Below are 17,473 nucleotides of genomic sequence, written 5' to 3'. Positions count from 1 at the left end.
ACCTGCTTAAATAGTTTCACCGTGTGACAATCGACCTAAAAATGGTGATGCTATTTTGATACCTTGTGGGGACACTAAGGAAGAGTTAGTTATATGAAATAACCTTGGAGGAAGTTATTTATATACAAGCTAATTTTATTCAAAGTACATTGAAGGAGAGAGAAAAACTGCTGAATTACAAAACAGCAGACTTTTATAAACTAAGAAAAATTGTAACGGAAGTGTTCAGAGACTTTGATCATTATCACAGGCCTCCTTTGCAGCTTTTCCAATTCAACTATACCTCTTTTGAATTGGGGGCCAGATGTGTATTCAAACTACAAGTACAAAACAGTGTATCCTTGGATTTGTTCTCTATTCTTGTTTTAATATTTTTTTAACATTTGTTTTGACCACTTGGCTGTTCAAAAAACCTAGTATAACTTCAAGAAAAATTGAAGCGAATGCTTAACATGCAATTTGACATATTTGGAAAAGATATTAGAAGTCTGATCTGGTGTTAAGGCACCACAGAATGCATATTAGTGTTGAAAGTGACTGGAATGACAGGTATTCCCAATATCTTATACCTATGTGCAATATGTTGTGAAACTGAGCCTGGGAACTGCCAGCGGGAACATGGAATTAGGACATAGCCCCTGCTTAGGGTATAGAAGGATTTGGATTCACAGAGGATGGTAGGATTTAGATGTCAGTTCCCTGGCTAACCTAGGAACATTTAGAGTGCCTTGTGCTTGGCCATCTAGGTGGAAAAATGTCAAACTTCATTCATCCTTTTCCATTCGAGAAGAGCAAGAATTCGTTAAGACTGAAAAATAATAAGCACAACTATAAAAGATGCCCACAAAACTTAAGGAAATGTGATTTTGCTTGAGCATCTAAATTGAGACCTCAAGTTTTAGGGAAAAGAATTCAGTAAGTTCAGGATGGACTTCTTTAATGGGGAAGCAATACTGCCTGTATTCTTTCCCCATCAGGGAACAAGTACAGCATTGCTAATAAACTGGCTCTCTTCTTCATGATTTTTACAGATGTCACATGCATTAGAATAACAACTGCCCAACAGATGTCTTGGTTTAAGATGCCATTTTCTCTCAAAGACAGTGAATCATATTAAAACTTGTAAAAACTTCTGCCCAGTTAAATGGGTTGTCGAGGTTTTATTTAGTCTGCATTTTATTTAAATTAGTCTCAGGCCAATGTTACAGCCAAGGGAGGAAAATGTTCACTGTAGATTTTTAGCCTACAGAAATATAATTAATTTGTGTTTTTAAGGAAACCGCTTCTTAGAATTCTTTCTCCATCCATCTTACTAATCATTCCTTTTCTGTACATACAATGGAGGTCAACAAAAGTCTATATTATCTTTTCAGTTGCACATGCTTTACTTTGTCTGCAAATACAGGTATGATAAGATGGTAGTGTCAGTATTGTGGCTGCTCTGAATCTTTCCTGTCAATCAGCTTTCCAGGTCTTTTTTTTTTCAAGTCATGAGAATCAGTGAAGTAAGTCAACACTTCTATAATATATAAACAGCCTGAATAATAATATACATTAAACATACAGCAAGCAGAAAGTCTACAGTCCATTTCAATCTCTGTTCTGGGTGTTACATGCATTGCTCACTTAGTAGGAGATGATTCACCTTAATAATATTTACATTTGGCATTACTTGAGTGTTCAGTGTCTTGAAATGCAGAATTATCTTCTCTGAAACACAGCAACAAATAAAAATATAATTCTTCATTTCTATATCTGTGTCTTCAAATATCTATGTGCTTTGATCATATGAATGCCAATTCAAGTATCATTAACCATTTAGTCATATTCAAGGACAGGAGAATATGAGCTCTTAAAATCATCACACATCTAGTCTGTTTCCTCTGTTCAATCAAGTATAATAACAGAGAATCAGTTATGCTTGAAATCTTAGTGCAACAAAATAAACAACTGATTACCATAGCATTATTTTTCTTTGATATTGAAAATATATGCATCTGAAGTCTTTCATTTAAAAGAAACAGTATTTGTGGACTGTGCCCCACTAGAACTTTTCACACATGAACAGCTAAATTTGGCATTGAAACACAGTTTTAAAACCAGGCTGAGCATATTTTTTAGCATGTGAACATCCACAGCAAAGTGCTACCTTCAACAGATGTAAAAATATCCAGGGCCACTGCCTTTTGGTGGAAGGCCACTAGCTAATCAACCCACATTGACACAGGGTGTAACTGAGTTTCCAACATTCAGAGATAGGTCCTTGCACGAACACATTACTTACCAAGGTGTCATCAGTAATTAAATCTAGACAGGGGATGAAAACCTCTAAATTAGCAGTGTCACTTAGGACTTTAAACCAAGTATTTTCACAGCCTCCCTCCATGAGCTCTTCTTGCCTTCTGTAATCAGCACTAGATCTATTCACTTGCTCCCTGCTAAGCTTTTATCTCTATGAAGGGAAGGTGACAACGAAACACTCTCCTGCAAGATCCTCCTGGCAGCATTCCCCCAGAGCCTGCTGGACTGTTTTGATCCCATTCCATATGTCCACAATTTAAGTAGCGCTACAGCTGCCGGTCTCTGAATTGTATCATATCACACTGCAGGACACAATGCTGTAGTACCTGAGTTTCAAAGTAATCTTCTCAGCCTATTTCAATTTTCACATCACAGAGCGTGCTGCCTGGAACTTGATGATTACAGGTTTGTAAGGACAGGATCAAACAGAGGAAGACACTAGCAGGGAGTCAAGAGTAAGAACGTTATTCTGCAGACATAGCCAGTTTTTTCTTCTCCTTTGAATGAATTCAGTCATCTACAGCAACACGGATCTAAGCACGGCCTTGCAGATGCATATTACTGCAGATACATTTGAGTAAATTTCTTACGTGTGACTGCGCCCAGGAAAGCCATTTATGAGAGAGCTGTTTTTATTATTATCTAATTGTGGCTCTGGATTATTAAGTGTGGGGACTGAAGAGTTAAGAATATCTTTGCAATATATAAAGAGGTACATATATGATAATTTACTTGAGCAATAAATCTATCAATTATTCTGTCTGCTGATTAAACACTATGAACACTGAAGAACCAATATATTTTTCAGGGCAATTCACTTTCATAAAAGGACACTAACTGCTCTCTTTTCCCTGAAATCTGTCAAATGTTTTAAGCTCATATTACATCAGCATTTTAGTAAAATTACTGATGGTTTATAGCATAAATCATAGTTCTTTGACAGTGAAACACTCTGTCATGTCAGAATACTATTTCATTTACATGTTTATTTTCTATTCAGAGAAAAAAAAATTACCTGGTGATACCACGGCCATCCCTCAAAAATTTTAATAGATATTAGTAGCATTAGATAAATAAAACGAGAATACATTAAAATGTTTCAACTGGCAACAACTGACATGGATATATTTATTGTTTTTAAAAAATCTAACAAAATAATAACATAATAAACATTCTTATAAAAGACATAAAGAGTACATAGGTCTTAAAATAAGTTTTCACCACTAGTTGTGTGACTACACTAGGGAGAGTGAGATCCTTAGTGGGCACTTTGTGTTCTTTTCCTGGTCCTTGGTACCATCTGTACAGGTATAAATAAGAACTGTTTTTCTCCTGTTTTCTTTCTATTGTAGGCGGTTAGTAGAAAGAACATAGAATATGGAGCCTTGGCTTTAACCAAGGTGTTTACTCTGCCTGCACTGCTAGTGATGAAATAGTTTCCACCCCTTTCCTTTCCACTCAGAGAAGAGAGAAAGAAGCACAAAAGGAATCATGCTCGAACAAATTATTGGGGCAAATTATTGGATCGCAATTAAGGACTGGGTTCTGACATCCTTCCTATTCAATTTTCTTCTTCCCTATTTCATTCATCGTCAGTACCACCATAATACCTAAGAATCTGTCTCTGGTAGATTAAATAATACTATCAACATCCTTCAGGTATTCCCCTTATCTTTTCAAGACCATGAGTGTTGGTAGATCAGTGTATTGTATTTTGGGATCTTTTACATTACATGTATCAGTATCCATCTATGTACCTACTTATACAGCTATACATGGACATACATAACCACTACTCTGAGTTAAAGGCTCTGTCAAAGGAAAGTGTAATAAAATAAAATAAAAATTATTCTGTGATGGCCCTGTCTCTAGATGGGTGTTTTCTACAGTTGGAGACTCCTAAGAAAGCTGTCTTTGCTGTACAAAGTAAGTTTAACATTACTGGAAGTCTTAATTTTATAAATTTTTAGTATTTAGATAAACTGAAACCAGGCTATCAAATGCCTTGAGTAGCACCTTTTGGTGTCAGTCCTAGTCAGAGTTCCCAAGCTTCATATCTAGACGCATCAATCAATTGCAATGGCCAAGTCATAAAAAGGCACAGGTAGCTGTGACCAGTTTATAATCTGCCAGGATGAACCAGACTTTCCTAGCCTGTTGGAGTCTATAGAAAGCATTACTTTTGGGCATTACTTCTGGCCACTCCATGGAAATGAGACATCAGTGAGAAACCAAGGACATTTCTAACACATGATCTAAACTGGGGAGCTAAACACATCTCCAAACAAAGAAAATAATCCTAAGGTTACAGACCTGTGAAACGTTCTTCTCCACCCTCTTCACCCCCCTAACTTATGATTACACAAGGAAAAGCCCATTTTTCTTTATCATATCTCATAGGCTTCTTGGCATCAGTGACAAATGTGGAAGATAAATCAATATCAGAGAGAAAATAACTGATGTTAGACAGCGATGAAAGGACTATGCTGCACTGTCCATAGCTGTCCAGTAACTCGGTATACACTTGAGGCCAGAGGGTAACTACACACTATCCTGTCCTCAGGGCTAGGGTCTGCTGTCAGTCTACCCTTGAGCAAAGAAAACAGTAAATTGTTTCATTCCAAAATTCACTGAGCAGTGCCAAGAATAACATTAAATGTTAGTGGTTGTTGTCTCCATCTATCTCTAGTTGTCATTACACATGATGAGTGATTTTTGTGATTTTTGCAAAAATTGGTTAGCTTATGGATGGTATAACTATGGAAAGTATAACCAAAGTCTCAAAAGTGTCTGAAAAAATGGCGGGAAGATACTTTGAGTTAAGAAAATCTGAAGAATGGTAAGTGAAAGACTTAAGGTGTCTATATCTGAGATATGTATATGTGACTCTAATGAGATCCAGATACTATATAACCAAATCAATTAATACCTCAGTATTATGGACGTCATCCAAAACTAAATGGACTTTTTCTAGTACTCTAGTTTTGATGTGATAAAGTATTATTTTAGCCCTAAGATACAGGAGATAGAACAGCAAGTCAAAATGATAGAAGAGAAAAATAAACAGTATTTTTTTAGTATCTTTGACTCCTGTAGCTTTGCCATGTACCCTGCATTCAAATAAATAGGTTGTTTAATGAAGGAAGGAATATGTGGTTACTTGGAAGCTTATTTGGCTCAACACTTCATCCTTTCCACTTCTCTAGCACCTATACTCCTTTCTGTCTAATGAGGTTTGCATGTGGTGCTATTTATTGAAATAGGAGTGCTATTTCAGGGGAAGTTTAGGTTGGATATTAGGAGAAACTTCTTCACCAAAAGGGTTGTCAAGCATTGGAACAGGCTGCCCAGGGAGGTGGTGGAGTCTCCATCCCTGGAGGTATTTAAAAGAAGGGTAGATGTGGTGCTTGAGGATCTGGTTTAGTGGTGGACTTGGCAGTGATAGGTTAGCGGGTGGACTCGATAATCTTAAAGGTCTTTTCCAACCTTAATGATTCTAAGATTCTATAATTTATAGAGATTATTTCAAAATCCAAATATTTTAAAATTAAACTTAGATCCTGAGAATCTGAACTTAAGGAAAAAAAGGAAGATGTGGATTTCTGAGAGCTGAGGCTTTGAAACATTCAATATCAGTAAGGGTAAATTTTTTTTTAAAAAAAGAGGAAGCTAACAACACAGAGTCATCGAATAATGCTAATTAATATTTTTAAAAAATGAACCCACCACTATTTGAAAATCAGCATTTATACAGTAACAGTTAAAAACCCTGATTATCCATGCATGAACACATCCACATACATGGTGAATTAAATATACTAAAATGTATTAAGAAGCTTTATTATTTTACTTCTACTAATATTTCACTTTCCTTATGCAATCTTGTTTCTTACTCTGATTAAACTTTAAAAATTCTGTGTGACCAGTTTTTAGGTAAAAGGAACTTGCACTTTTCTTAAAGGTATGAGATTTCTCTTAGAGTACTTACTATGGGAAGAAGAAGGAAGATATCAAAGTCACAGTGACTTTTCAGTTGTCTAACATTCTGGATCAGATATACCTGGGTGTCTTACAAATATGTTCTTAATAGTTTTGCAGATCAACTGAAATAGGAAGGAATGAGTTCTATTTTAATTTGAAGGGCAAACTAACTCGAAGAACAAAGTTGCAAGTTTTGTCTGGTCATATGGAATGCTACATATATTTTTCAAGTTTACCGCTTACAGGAGACATGCAAATCTGGTTTTCAATGGCAAAGACATGTAATCTCATTTGTCAGAGCGCAGCTGCCTGTCGTCTTAGTGAGAAGTTAGACTGGAGGTGATATCTCATGCAAATTGACAGCCATGTGTTGTGGGGGTCACTGGCACTTTATGAAGTAGTTAGAACTTGAAAGTACTCCTGAAAGCCTCAGAAGAAATGCCCTATCTAAGCAATATAAATGGCGAAAGTTCTATGTAGTTTGCTTTGGGATGAAGCTGTGTGTTACACGTGTCTCTCACTTGCTCTTTGGTAATCTTCCTTACCTAGGGGGATTTAAATTTGCCAGCGACAGCCACAGTTTTGTAAGACCTTTGAAGCAACTGCTGTTTTCAGTTGTGCGTTATGCAACAAGAAGCATGTCACTGTTATTTAGCAAATAAGAATGCATAAAGCAATATATGTATACTATTATAGCAATAATAGCTTATTGATTCCAAAGTAATCTATGACTGAAGGATATTAAAATATGAAAAAATATAGTGGGAAAATTTGTTAATGCTTCTTCAAAGATAAACAGAAATTCAGTTTTCTTCTTCAGGAACCAGAAAATTCATGCCTGATTCTGAACAACAATGGGGAGAAGGGGACCTTAATGAAGACATCACAGACAAAAGAGCCATCAGTGAAAAATATCTTTATGTGCCTGATCTTCCCAGTCAAGAAATAGGTGAGAAGGTCTCTCAAACAGTTAACAACAACCCAAGGAGGCTCAGGCTGAGTCATGTGCCCTTCACTGGGGTTCTAACCTAAAAGGGAAAAAAAACCCAAAACAAACCAAAACAAACAAAAACAAAACACAGAACATCTTGTTAAAGAAATAGCTATTCAGCCTTCTTGGGATGAGACTAGCTGACAATCTTTCTGAGTTTTGTGGGGGATTTCTTTGGGGGGAGGCATGGTTTTGTTTGTTTGTTTTTATTTTTAGAAAATACAGAATGTCATCCAATTTCCTCTGGAAGGTTGACCGGTTAAAAATTACATGAATGTAAATCTAAGCAAGGCTGATAATCAGGTATATATTACTGGTATTCTTATCAGCATTTTGTCTATTGAAAGTGACATAATTCCATGGATGATAGAAATAGCAACATATCTCAATTTTACTTCTGCCTTATTAACAAGTTAAGACTTTTTTTTCTAATTAAACTATATTGATGAATATTTTGGTTTCTCTGAAGAAATGCACGTACCTCACTGCGTAAGAGAAGTATTGACTTTGGATATCTCTCTGTTCATCAGATCAGATTTTAGCCCACAAGAAACAGGCAAACTATTAGCTTATTACACTAGTGTAGCCTACTGATATCAACATTGTGATTCTCTGCAAAGGTGGTGGCAGCCATGTAGTATTACAGCTGAGAATGGTATATCCGAATTCAGCCAGGTATTATGATGCCTGCAAAGGTATCATAACAAAAAGCTTCTGCTTTCCTTCTCAGTTCAGTCTGGGAGCAAACAATCACCATGAACTAGAAAGACAGAATAAAGGCCAGTCATACCTACTAAAACATTCATTCATGTTTTGCACTTCACACTTGTAAACCATAGTAAAACCTTTGGTAACTTCCAGTTGTTTTCCATTAGAGACTTGGTTTATCTTTTCCATCATTTTTGTGTTGATGCAGTTCTGGGGTGTTTTATCAGTTGAATTATTCTTTCAGTTTTCCTTTAGGATTATAACCTTCCTTTTCATCTGCTGTTACTCTATATCTAGTCTTAAGGAACATAGCTGCTTATTATGGGAGCTGGGAAAATAGAAGCTTTTAGTTGCAGTTAACAGAGAGTTAAGCATTTGTACTGAACATTATGGACATGTCTTTCTGTTCTATTTTCTAATAGAAGAAATTAAAAGACTGTGACAGTATTAACTAGATCATTAGACAAACACAATAAGAGCAAAAAAGGCAGAATATAGTAGAAACTAGGGAAGAGTGATGATGGCTTCTCAAGACCCACAGACCCATTCTTACAATTTGCCACAGAATATTTATTTCCTCTGGCCTGTTATTCCACTGAGCAGGAAAGTAAAAAGCTTACAGTGCTGAGGCTGATGATCTAATATTTGGCTGATATGGTGCTGAATGTATTGATCTGTGGGTAACAAATTTCATGAGCAGCCTTTGAAATCTTTTATAGGACACTTTAGAATTTTGTTCCAAACCAATAAGCAGCCTAGATCATATATCATTTAGGATGAGCTCTCAGTCAGTGAGTGGTGAGACAATTAAAACAGTCAAAATTACTATTACTTCAAGATTTTGCATGCTTATTTTTCTCATCAGCCCAAAATGGACCATACCAAGGAAAATATACTCAGGACTGATGCATTTTTTCATACTCTTAAATAACAGAGAGGCCTTCAACTGCCAGTTGTAAGCAAATGTAGCAAAGGTTTCCATCATTGAAACAGACAGCCTAAACTGTAACAAAATGCAAATACTTAATAAAACCAGGAAACAATATGCCATACATGTCACATATTGAAAGATCTACAGTTGCTCCAAGACAGACATGTTCAGACTGTCACACGGGAGCTTGGAGAATTTCCATCCTCAGTGGGAAAAAAACCAAAATGAAGGCAAGATTTTTGGGAGTCACTCTTCCACGGCTATGTCTCACAATAAAACTGAACCCACCAAGTTCTTCTGCCTGTGGAGTTTTTTGGTAATCATTATGTGACATGAAAAAATACCCCAAACCTTCTGTGGTAGAAAATTTACATATGAATTTGAATTTCCATCGTTTATATTTCTATTATTTTCTAAACTAAATATTTAAATTCAGTAATACTCATGAGCCTAAATACAGGGATTTTGTACAATTTTGGACACCTTAGCATATAGGAAATATCTGCATGGGCCTGACAGACGAGAAACAAGACTTGAAAGAAAAGTCTCCACTTCTGGACTTGCAACTCACCTTTCAAGGAAACCTAGCAAAGATTAGAATTTCAAAGCTCCTAAGCAACTTAGAAAACTAAGGCCACTGGCTTTCAAGCAATGTAGGCTCTTGGGAACAGAGTGTGTAGGAGAACCTAAGGGCCTAAAATATCACTAAATCTATTTTTTCTATATCACAGAAATCTATGTAATTTTCTTTGAGTTGCTTACTCTCCTGGTTCATCTGGAATTGAAGAACCAAACTTTAAAAAATGAGGTGGGTCTGAAAGTAGTCAGGTTGCATTCCTGTATGACCTAGGGCAAGATATTCATATTAACAAGAGTTAATGATGAGAGCTGAAGATCTTAGAATATCTCACAGACTATTTACATCAAGTTAAGTACCCAAGTTAATAAATTCAGCTCCTGATTTTAAGTAGACTCAAGTATGTACTCAACCTTAGGTAACTTTGTGAAATGTGTGGAACGATGCACATAACTTACTTGCAGAAATATTGCCAGGACAAGGTCCACGGTCTTCATCTTACTTTCTTAAACCTGCATTCATTTTTTTTAATAATTTGAGATTCTTAGAATAAGAGCTTTACTTAGCTCAAATGAAAGTGTCGTATTTTATGAGACTGAGTCGAAGTATTATATCATTGAAAATAACAGTTGGATGCACCCTACAAATGCACATAATTTTGAGGCAAGCTGGAGCTATATTATGACTAAGCTTACAATATTATGCAGGATACTTCATTCCCCCAGTGCAGGCTTGTTTTATGCATTGGGAATAAATCTGTGTCTGAGACCTTACACATACTGTACATGCTACACTGAGTGGTCACAAGTTGTTTCCTCCTCTAGCAGCATGAGGGTATTCAGGTATCCCTGTGGTCCTGGGGAGAGTGCAACGCCATATGATTTAAAGGGAAATGTATAGTTTAATCATTGATGAATGCTACATTTGGAATTTAAAGGGAATTATGGAGCTTTGCAAATCTGCATGTCATGCATTTCTTAACAAATGGTATGGCATTTGCTAGAATTATTTCAGACAGCAAATACTTCCTCTGTAACAACTACTGCCCTGGGCCTAAAGTAATTTATTGAACATCCTCCTTTAAAAATGCTACAAAAGCATCCTTCCTTTTATCATTTTAGTACCCAACCCTTCCACTTTTGGATTTGCAAGGCATTGTATGCTTTGTCTTATACAGAAAAGAAGATATCTTTTCAACGATGCAACCTACAGGAATGTTCAGCCTCTTCTACAACTTGCCCTTTGAGTGATTCTTTCTCAAAGAAACTCACTTCTTCCATCCGTACAAGAGAACATGTACAGAATTCAAGTGTGAAGCTAGAGCCATCACAATGTAGTTCAACTGACGAAGCAGTGGTTCTCACCTTTCATGGAAACCTAGCAAAGATTAGAATTTCAAAGCTCCTAAGCAACTTAGAAAACTAAGGCCACTGGCTTTCAAGCAATGTAGGCTCTTGGGAACAGAGTGTATATATATTTTAGACAGAAAAAAATGATGTTTTATATACATACACACACCAGATGATCTTTTGAGGTCCCTTCCAACCTGGGTTGTTCTATATATGCATACTTAGACAGATATAGGTATATATAAAAATCATCTAATATACAGTTAGTATATAAATATATATAAAAGCACCTGACTGAATTAATTAATATTTTATAGTTACTATGTCTTGATTATATGATCAGACAATAATAGTAATTTTCCTTTTATAATTCCTAATAGGACAGCAAGTAAATATTCCTGCCTCATTAACATTCTAAACACTTTGTGAACTTGGTTTTCAATCCTTTTAGAAAATTATATTTAGCTTCCTAAGTTAGTAAGGAGCTTCTGAATTTTTTTAAGCAAAGACAGAAATAAAGTCCAACTGATCAGTATGAACTGAGAACTGGGATCACTATAGTCACTTTGTTTTCCCACTAGACCTTCAGCACAGAACTTGTAACAAAACTGTTTTTGATGTTGTCATGTTCCCACGCTGGTGAATCTATAAAAGTAGTAACTACAGATGGTGCCCATAATGCATTTTTATTTGGAACTTAGTGAGGCTGCTGGAAAGAAGCTTCTCACATCCAGGGTTGGAAGGAACAAAGGGAAGACATTACTTACTAGGTTAAGACTGAAATTCCCAAAACCTCTGGTTTGATGCTCCAGCCTCATTCTTTCCCTAGAAACATTATTGCTCTGCTCAATCCTTTCCCCTATTCCTCCTCAGTGCTCAGCTTCTTCCCTCATTGCCTCTGCTTAGTACCTGTGGGCTAGCCATAACCTTGCCAGGGGAAAACAGGAAAATTGGGAGACATACATAAATATGATGAAATGTTTTTATTCTTAAAATAATTTTGTAGCCAGTAGTTAGGAGGACATAAAAGGAGCCTCTTCCCTCTTCTTATTGTAACTACTCCTCTACAACGATCAAATACTAAGAGCTTATTGCAGTAATTGTTCAAGTAATGTACAGTCATTACAAGTATGGATTGTACTATAGGATTGCTCCCCTATTGTAGGAATTGCATGCCTGCCCTTAGAAGAATGCGCCTTCATTGTAGCTCTGTGGAATTTCAGCACGTAGTAGCCATCTTAACAAGAGTAAAGCTAACAGAGATGCTCTTCCACAAGCTTTTCTGAACTTGCTTTGGTGGGACTTTAATAATGTTAATGAGACTGAAATCAGCCAGAGTAACAAAATTCTGCAAGCATTAGATCTACACGGAATTGAATGCACGGAATCTTGTTTCCTCTTTGAACATTTCAAGTAGTACAAAATTATGTCATGGTCTCCAGATGATCACAAGCCTAAGATTAGAAATGGCAGCCTTAGACTTCTGGGAATGTATTTCTTTTATCACAGTTAGTCTGCTAAGATCAGTAGACATTTCTATTCTTTTTCTAGAAACCTCATCTGCAGCAATCATGTCTCCCATTATGAATGAACCCAATACAGTTGCCCAATGTCGTCTTCCAGAACACTCAAAATGAAAACACCAAATACATGCCTGGCTGCTGGAGGCTGTGGAGAGGCCCTCAGACACAGTAAGACTGAGGCATCAGGGAGAAAGGACATGACCTTTGGTTGAAGCTACTGCAGGACTCCTTGGACATTATACCAGTTCAAGCTAAAAGGTGCTCCTGCTGCTATATGGAAAGACACATGCTCAGGGGTCTTACCTTTGTCCTCCAGTCCTGTCTACATATTAGATTTTCCCCTCCACTGTCTCTGCCAAAGATGATCCTTGTCAGCATGAGTGCTTCACTGAAGTGCACCTTCCAGCCTGAAGAGAACAGCTCTTACTGGGAACACTGTGGGAGCAAAGAGGGAGAAATACAGAACTCCCTGTGTACACCGGGTTTCTCTGGAGATAGTGCTGGTCACTTCCCAGGACATACTTTGCCATTGAAGAAATACCATAAAATCTTCCCATTATTTTGACTTCATCCATATTAGGATAAAACAAACCATACTCCAGAGGTGCCTATTTCTCACGTCATTTGGAAACCAGGGTAACTAGCACAGAGTCAGACACCTGACTGTTAGTTGTGTAATGTTAGGTGAGAAGAACACCAACATTAACAACACCAAAAGACTGAAGATCACAATCTAACTGTTAGGAGATTATGGCTTTTGCTACATACACAGGCAATATCAGAAGCATTTTACTCTGTAAATGGTAATGGCTGATTAAAAACTTGAGTGATATATGTTCAGCAGCCTGTTCCTTATTTCAGATCTGAGTTCACAGATCTCTTCCTGTGATCTCAGTGAAGCTTTTAATTGTACCAAGCATGATTAAAAGCCTTTCAGTGAATGCTGGTATTCACTCTCCTCCTTTTTCAAATGTTATACCTACCTATGTCGTTTTTCACAGAGTTGTGGAACTCAGCAACTCCCTACCCTGCGATGATCAAAGATTGGAGGCGTCTCTATAGTTATCAGAACCGTGCTTTACCTTTTGCAACCCTACGCTTTAATTAATGGCTCCAAGGTCTGGAGCTTTGAGCCACAGCATTTTTTTTTATCTTCTGTCACCTTTCTTGTATCAAACACCATGTCCAGTACACTATCATAATACAGCTTCACTTTACTGATGTATTTACCTATTTTTTTTAACTGTTATATTTTTTCTATGGTCTTCCACCAAAAATGTGACTGATATAAATGAAGTCCCTGTATTCTATTAAAAAAATATTAGTGTTTTACTTCATTTTCCAACATCTTTACTGCGATTCCTTAGTCCTTCCGCATTACTTGACATAAAGAAACAAAACCTTAGAGTCAAAAAAGAAGGGAAAGAAAAGGCCAGTATTATCACTGTCTCACTGACATGGAAACTGGTCATTAACAACAAAGAACTGAGATTGTTGTGTTAATATACCATCTTTTAAATTTGAGTTACCCTTTATACATACATATATGTGTATATATTTTTAAAGCACCATTTGTCCACAAGTCTTTTTTGTCTGGGACACTGCATGTGCACACAATTTTTCCAAGCTAGACGACATGGATACTGTGAGGAATAAGTCTTGCATACAGTGAGAAAACACACCAAAACCAGAAATGAAATTGTTAATGTTTTCTAACTCCCTTGCATTAGTATTTGCTGTCTTTTTCTATTTGTACATCCGCTAAAAATCTACAGAAAATCCTAGTTTTCTGACAATAAACTTCTTTTTGTTAGTTACTCTTTATATACACACGTAGAGTAACATAGAGGACTGTCTGTTGGCCTGAAGCAAGGTGGCATCTGTAAGCAAAATATTCTCACCCTCTTCCCATATAGTGTGGTTACCTCCTGGTTGTCTACTGGGAGAGGTCCCTGATGGGGGGACCTCAAACCCTGCCTAAGACTCTGCTAACAATTTAACAGCATGAACAAGCATATAGCAATGTTTTGTCCTGGGCTGTGGTGCTGTTTAATTTGCTGATAAGTTATAACCTTAGGATCCAGCAACTACAGCTTGAAAACCACTGCTTTGGACAACTGCGTTTCTGAAAGCCCAAGAGAGGGAAATTCACTGGTTTTGGAAACAACATTCACTTTTGCTGCCCCCTAACTCAGAAATCAGAAATCAAACTCTGATAGTGAGGGGCAGCACACCTGTGGTTATACTACAAGTGTGAAGGGAAAGAATTGGAAGGGGTCAATGGTGTACAAAACATAAAGGCTCGAATTAATGTGGGCATCTGTTATCTGCTGATTTTTCAGACCTGCTCATTATTTTTACTAGTTTATTTGTTCTTGCAACCCATTAAATAGGTCAAAAACTATATGTGCCTTTGTGTTAGCTTAATGGGCTGGAACTTCAATCCATTTCCCCTTCCTCTGAGAAACAAAGAATACTCCCTATAAACCCCAACTTTTTTCTTTTTCTGTTTACCTTCTGAATTATTTATAAAGTACTTTCGACAGGCAGTGTAAAGGGTGTGAAAGCACAGGGACTGGCTCTGTGGGGTACAGCAAAAGCTTTGAAATGCCTAGGTCCCTAGATGCAACAGCTTTTATACGAGATAGTTCTGTAATGAGACAAATAGAGCAGGCTTTGGAAAAGACCTAATGAAGTTGTTCCTACTGCTGATGGCATTGAACATCCTACAACAGTGGGACATGTAAAATAGAGGACTGCTTTTGTACAGCTAGCCTCAGTCTTCCTGGCACTGTGATTCATGAAGTGTTATCAAGAGCTTTTCCTAAACACTCTTTTCAATAGTAACAGTATGAATCTACAGTGCAGATATCCAGTAAATTATTATTTCCATACTGACACACATATATACCGTGTTCTACAAAAACAAAAAAAAAAGAAAAAGAAAAATATATTGTGTTCACCCTAAGTGATGCTCACAGAAAAGTTTTTTCTCTGCTCCCTTTCTTCGGTGGAGTGCTAGTAACAAGCCCAGCAGTTACATTAGTCTGTAAGCTAAGGAGCAGCTCTCTCTACTTCTCTGTTTGAAGATCTTGAATGTCTCACTCCAAGATTCAGCAGGCCCTCAACTTTATGATACAGTACATTAGAAAACTTGAATCTCTTACCTTGTGTTCATCTAAAATCTAAATAAATATACTTTTCACCCTAATTTCCACATTTCAGATTTATCCATAATTCATATTAAAACCCACATTGCCCCTGCACCACCACCCCCACCCCCCGCCCCTTCCCTGAGAGAACAATTTGTTGAAATAATGGCCTGGGGAAATCAAAGGAAAGAAACATAATGGATCATGATTTTTTTTCTGCTTTGCTCATGTTTGTACTAGTGGGAATGAACTCAAGAGGCACATGTGTCTTTATCTTCTTTATGAAAGAAAATCACTTCATTATACTACCTGCATTTTATCTCCTGTGCTTTTGAATGATGCTTCTATGCTTTGTTTTCCTCCAGAGTGAAAGTGTCTATGTTATTTAAAATATTAAGGCGGTCTCCTGGTTGCTGCATGTAAGAATAACTTCACTAATATCAAGAGAATTTCACTGGTAATAAATTTCATGAATTGATGACATATTGTGTAAATAATTCATACTAGTATGCAATACCAAAGAAATTTTAAAAGGTTTAAAGACTGAACTGTAGGAAGAAAAGGACCCAGCTAAATCCATGGGAGACCAGCAGTAGGACAGAAGACAAGGTGAAAGAAAAGCATGAGAGGAAATACAGGGAAAAGTAGTAGTAGTATACATATAAGGGAAATTGGAGCGACGAAGATGTGAACAGAAAATTGCAAGTTAGAATTAGTGAGATAGAAACCAGTAAAGTGAAAGGAAGACATAGGTAAAAGAGAGATGTGGGATAGATTTTGAAACACATCGCTGATACATGAAATAAAAGACAGTCTTTCCTTCTGCCTTGTGAAAGCAGCCATGGCAAACATCTTATTCTAATGTTACTCAAGTGAGTACCTTATCCAAAGTGTATTGGGAGCTAAGCTCAATATGCAGAACAATTTTACTGTGTTGTAATAAGTATACATTGGAGTGGTATCTGTCTTTTCAAGTTGCCTGGTTCATCTGCCTCTGACCTAAGAAAGTGCAAGACAGACAGTGCATCTCAGAAGAGAGAAGTCCAGCTAGAAATTCTTTGCTACCATGGTAAATGTGAAAAATGAAATAAAAGTCTAGTGTGACCCTGGGGAAAGAAAAGGAAAAAGCTGTGATAACCTGTAGACTATCAGTATGGTGAATGACATTTTTCAAGAAATCTCCTACACTTTCTGCAATTTTTAGTCAAGAAATAAGGCGTAATTGTCCTCAGTCTTCCTTCTGTCTCTGTCCCTAAGACAAATAAATGGTGACTATCTAAAAACGGGTGACATTGATGTCTTGTCAACTTGCCTAAGTTTGGAAATACACTACAGAACAAAGCCTACTGGGAAAGTTGTTCTAATATCTTTTTCACTTCTGGAAATGCAAGATAAAATGAGTTTTACAAACAAAGTCTCATCTTGAAACTGGTTTGCAACAAAGCCAGTTACCTGATCATTAATTACATATAACACTTGTTCATAATTTAGATTCGTTTACACCTGGGTATTCATAAGACATTTAAAAATCTGTAATTGCATAAAAACTTTTAAATTTTAACTTGTTTCCCTGGAAGGTGCCATTTACTATTTACACTGAAAACAATACCTGCTAAAAAAACCCAGCAGCAAAAGAACTGAATCTCTTTGCCTGCCTTATATTGTGTCTGCGTTCCAAACAGTAATGCTAAATAGATTTCTAAGTTCTCCCAAAAAAACACACATGTAAATTAGGGCTGGGCTTTTGCATTGTTTTGATAAATGTTCCCTCAATATATGTTCATGTGGTGCACATCTGATTTTAGTTGGGTGTACGGATAAGCTTGTCTGCTGAACACAGTAGTGCTGAAAGGACATTTTCTTATAGCAGATTTGAACAGGTGTTCCTTCCTGGATTTATATGAAGCATTACAAAGTACAAATACCAAGCAGTCACCTTTCCACAGAGGTCTTCAGCAGA

The sequence above is a fragment of the Phalacrocorax aristotelis genome, chromosome 3 (genome assembly GCF_949628215.1).
Source record: "Phalacrocorax aristotelis chromosome 3, bGulAri2.1, whole genome shotgun sequence".
Lineage (NCBI taxonomy): Eukaryota > Metazoa > Chordata > Aves > Suliformes > Phalacrocoracidae > Phalacrocorax > Phalacrocorax aristotelis.
The sequence above is the reverse complement of the archived record's forward strand: the minus strand, read 5'-3'. Positions refer to the sequence as shown.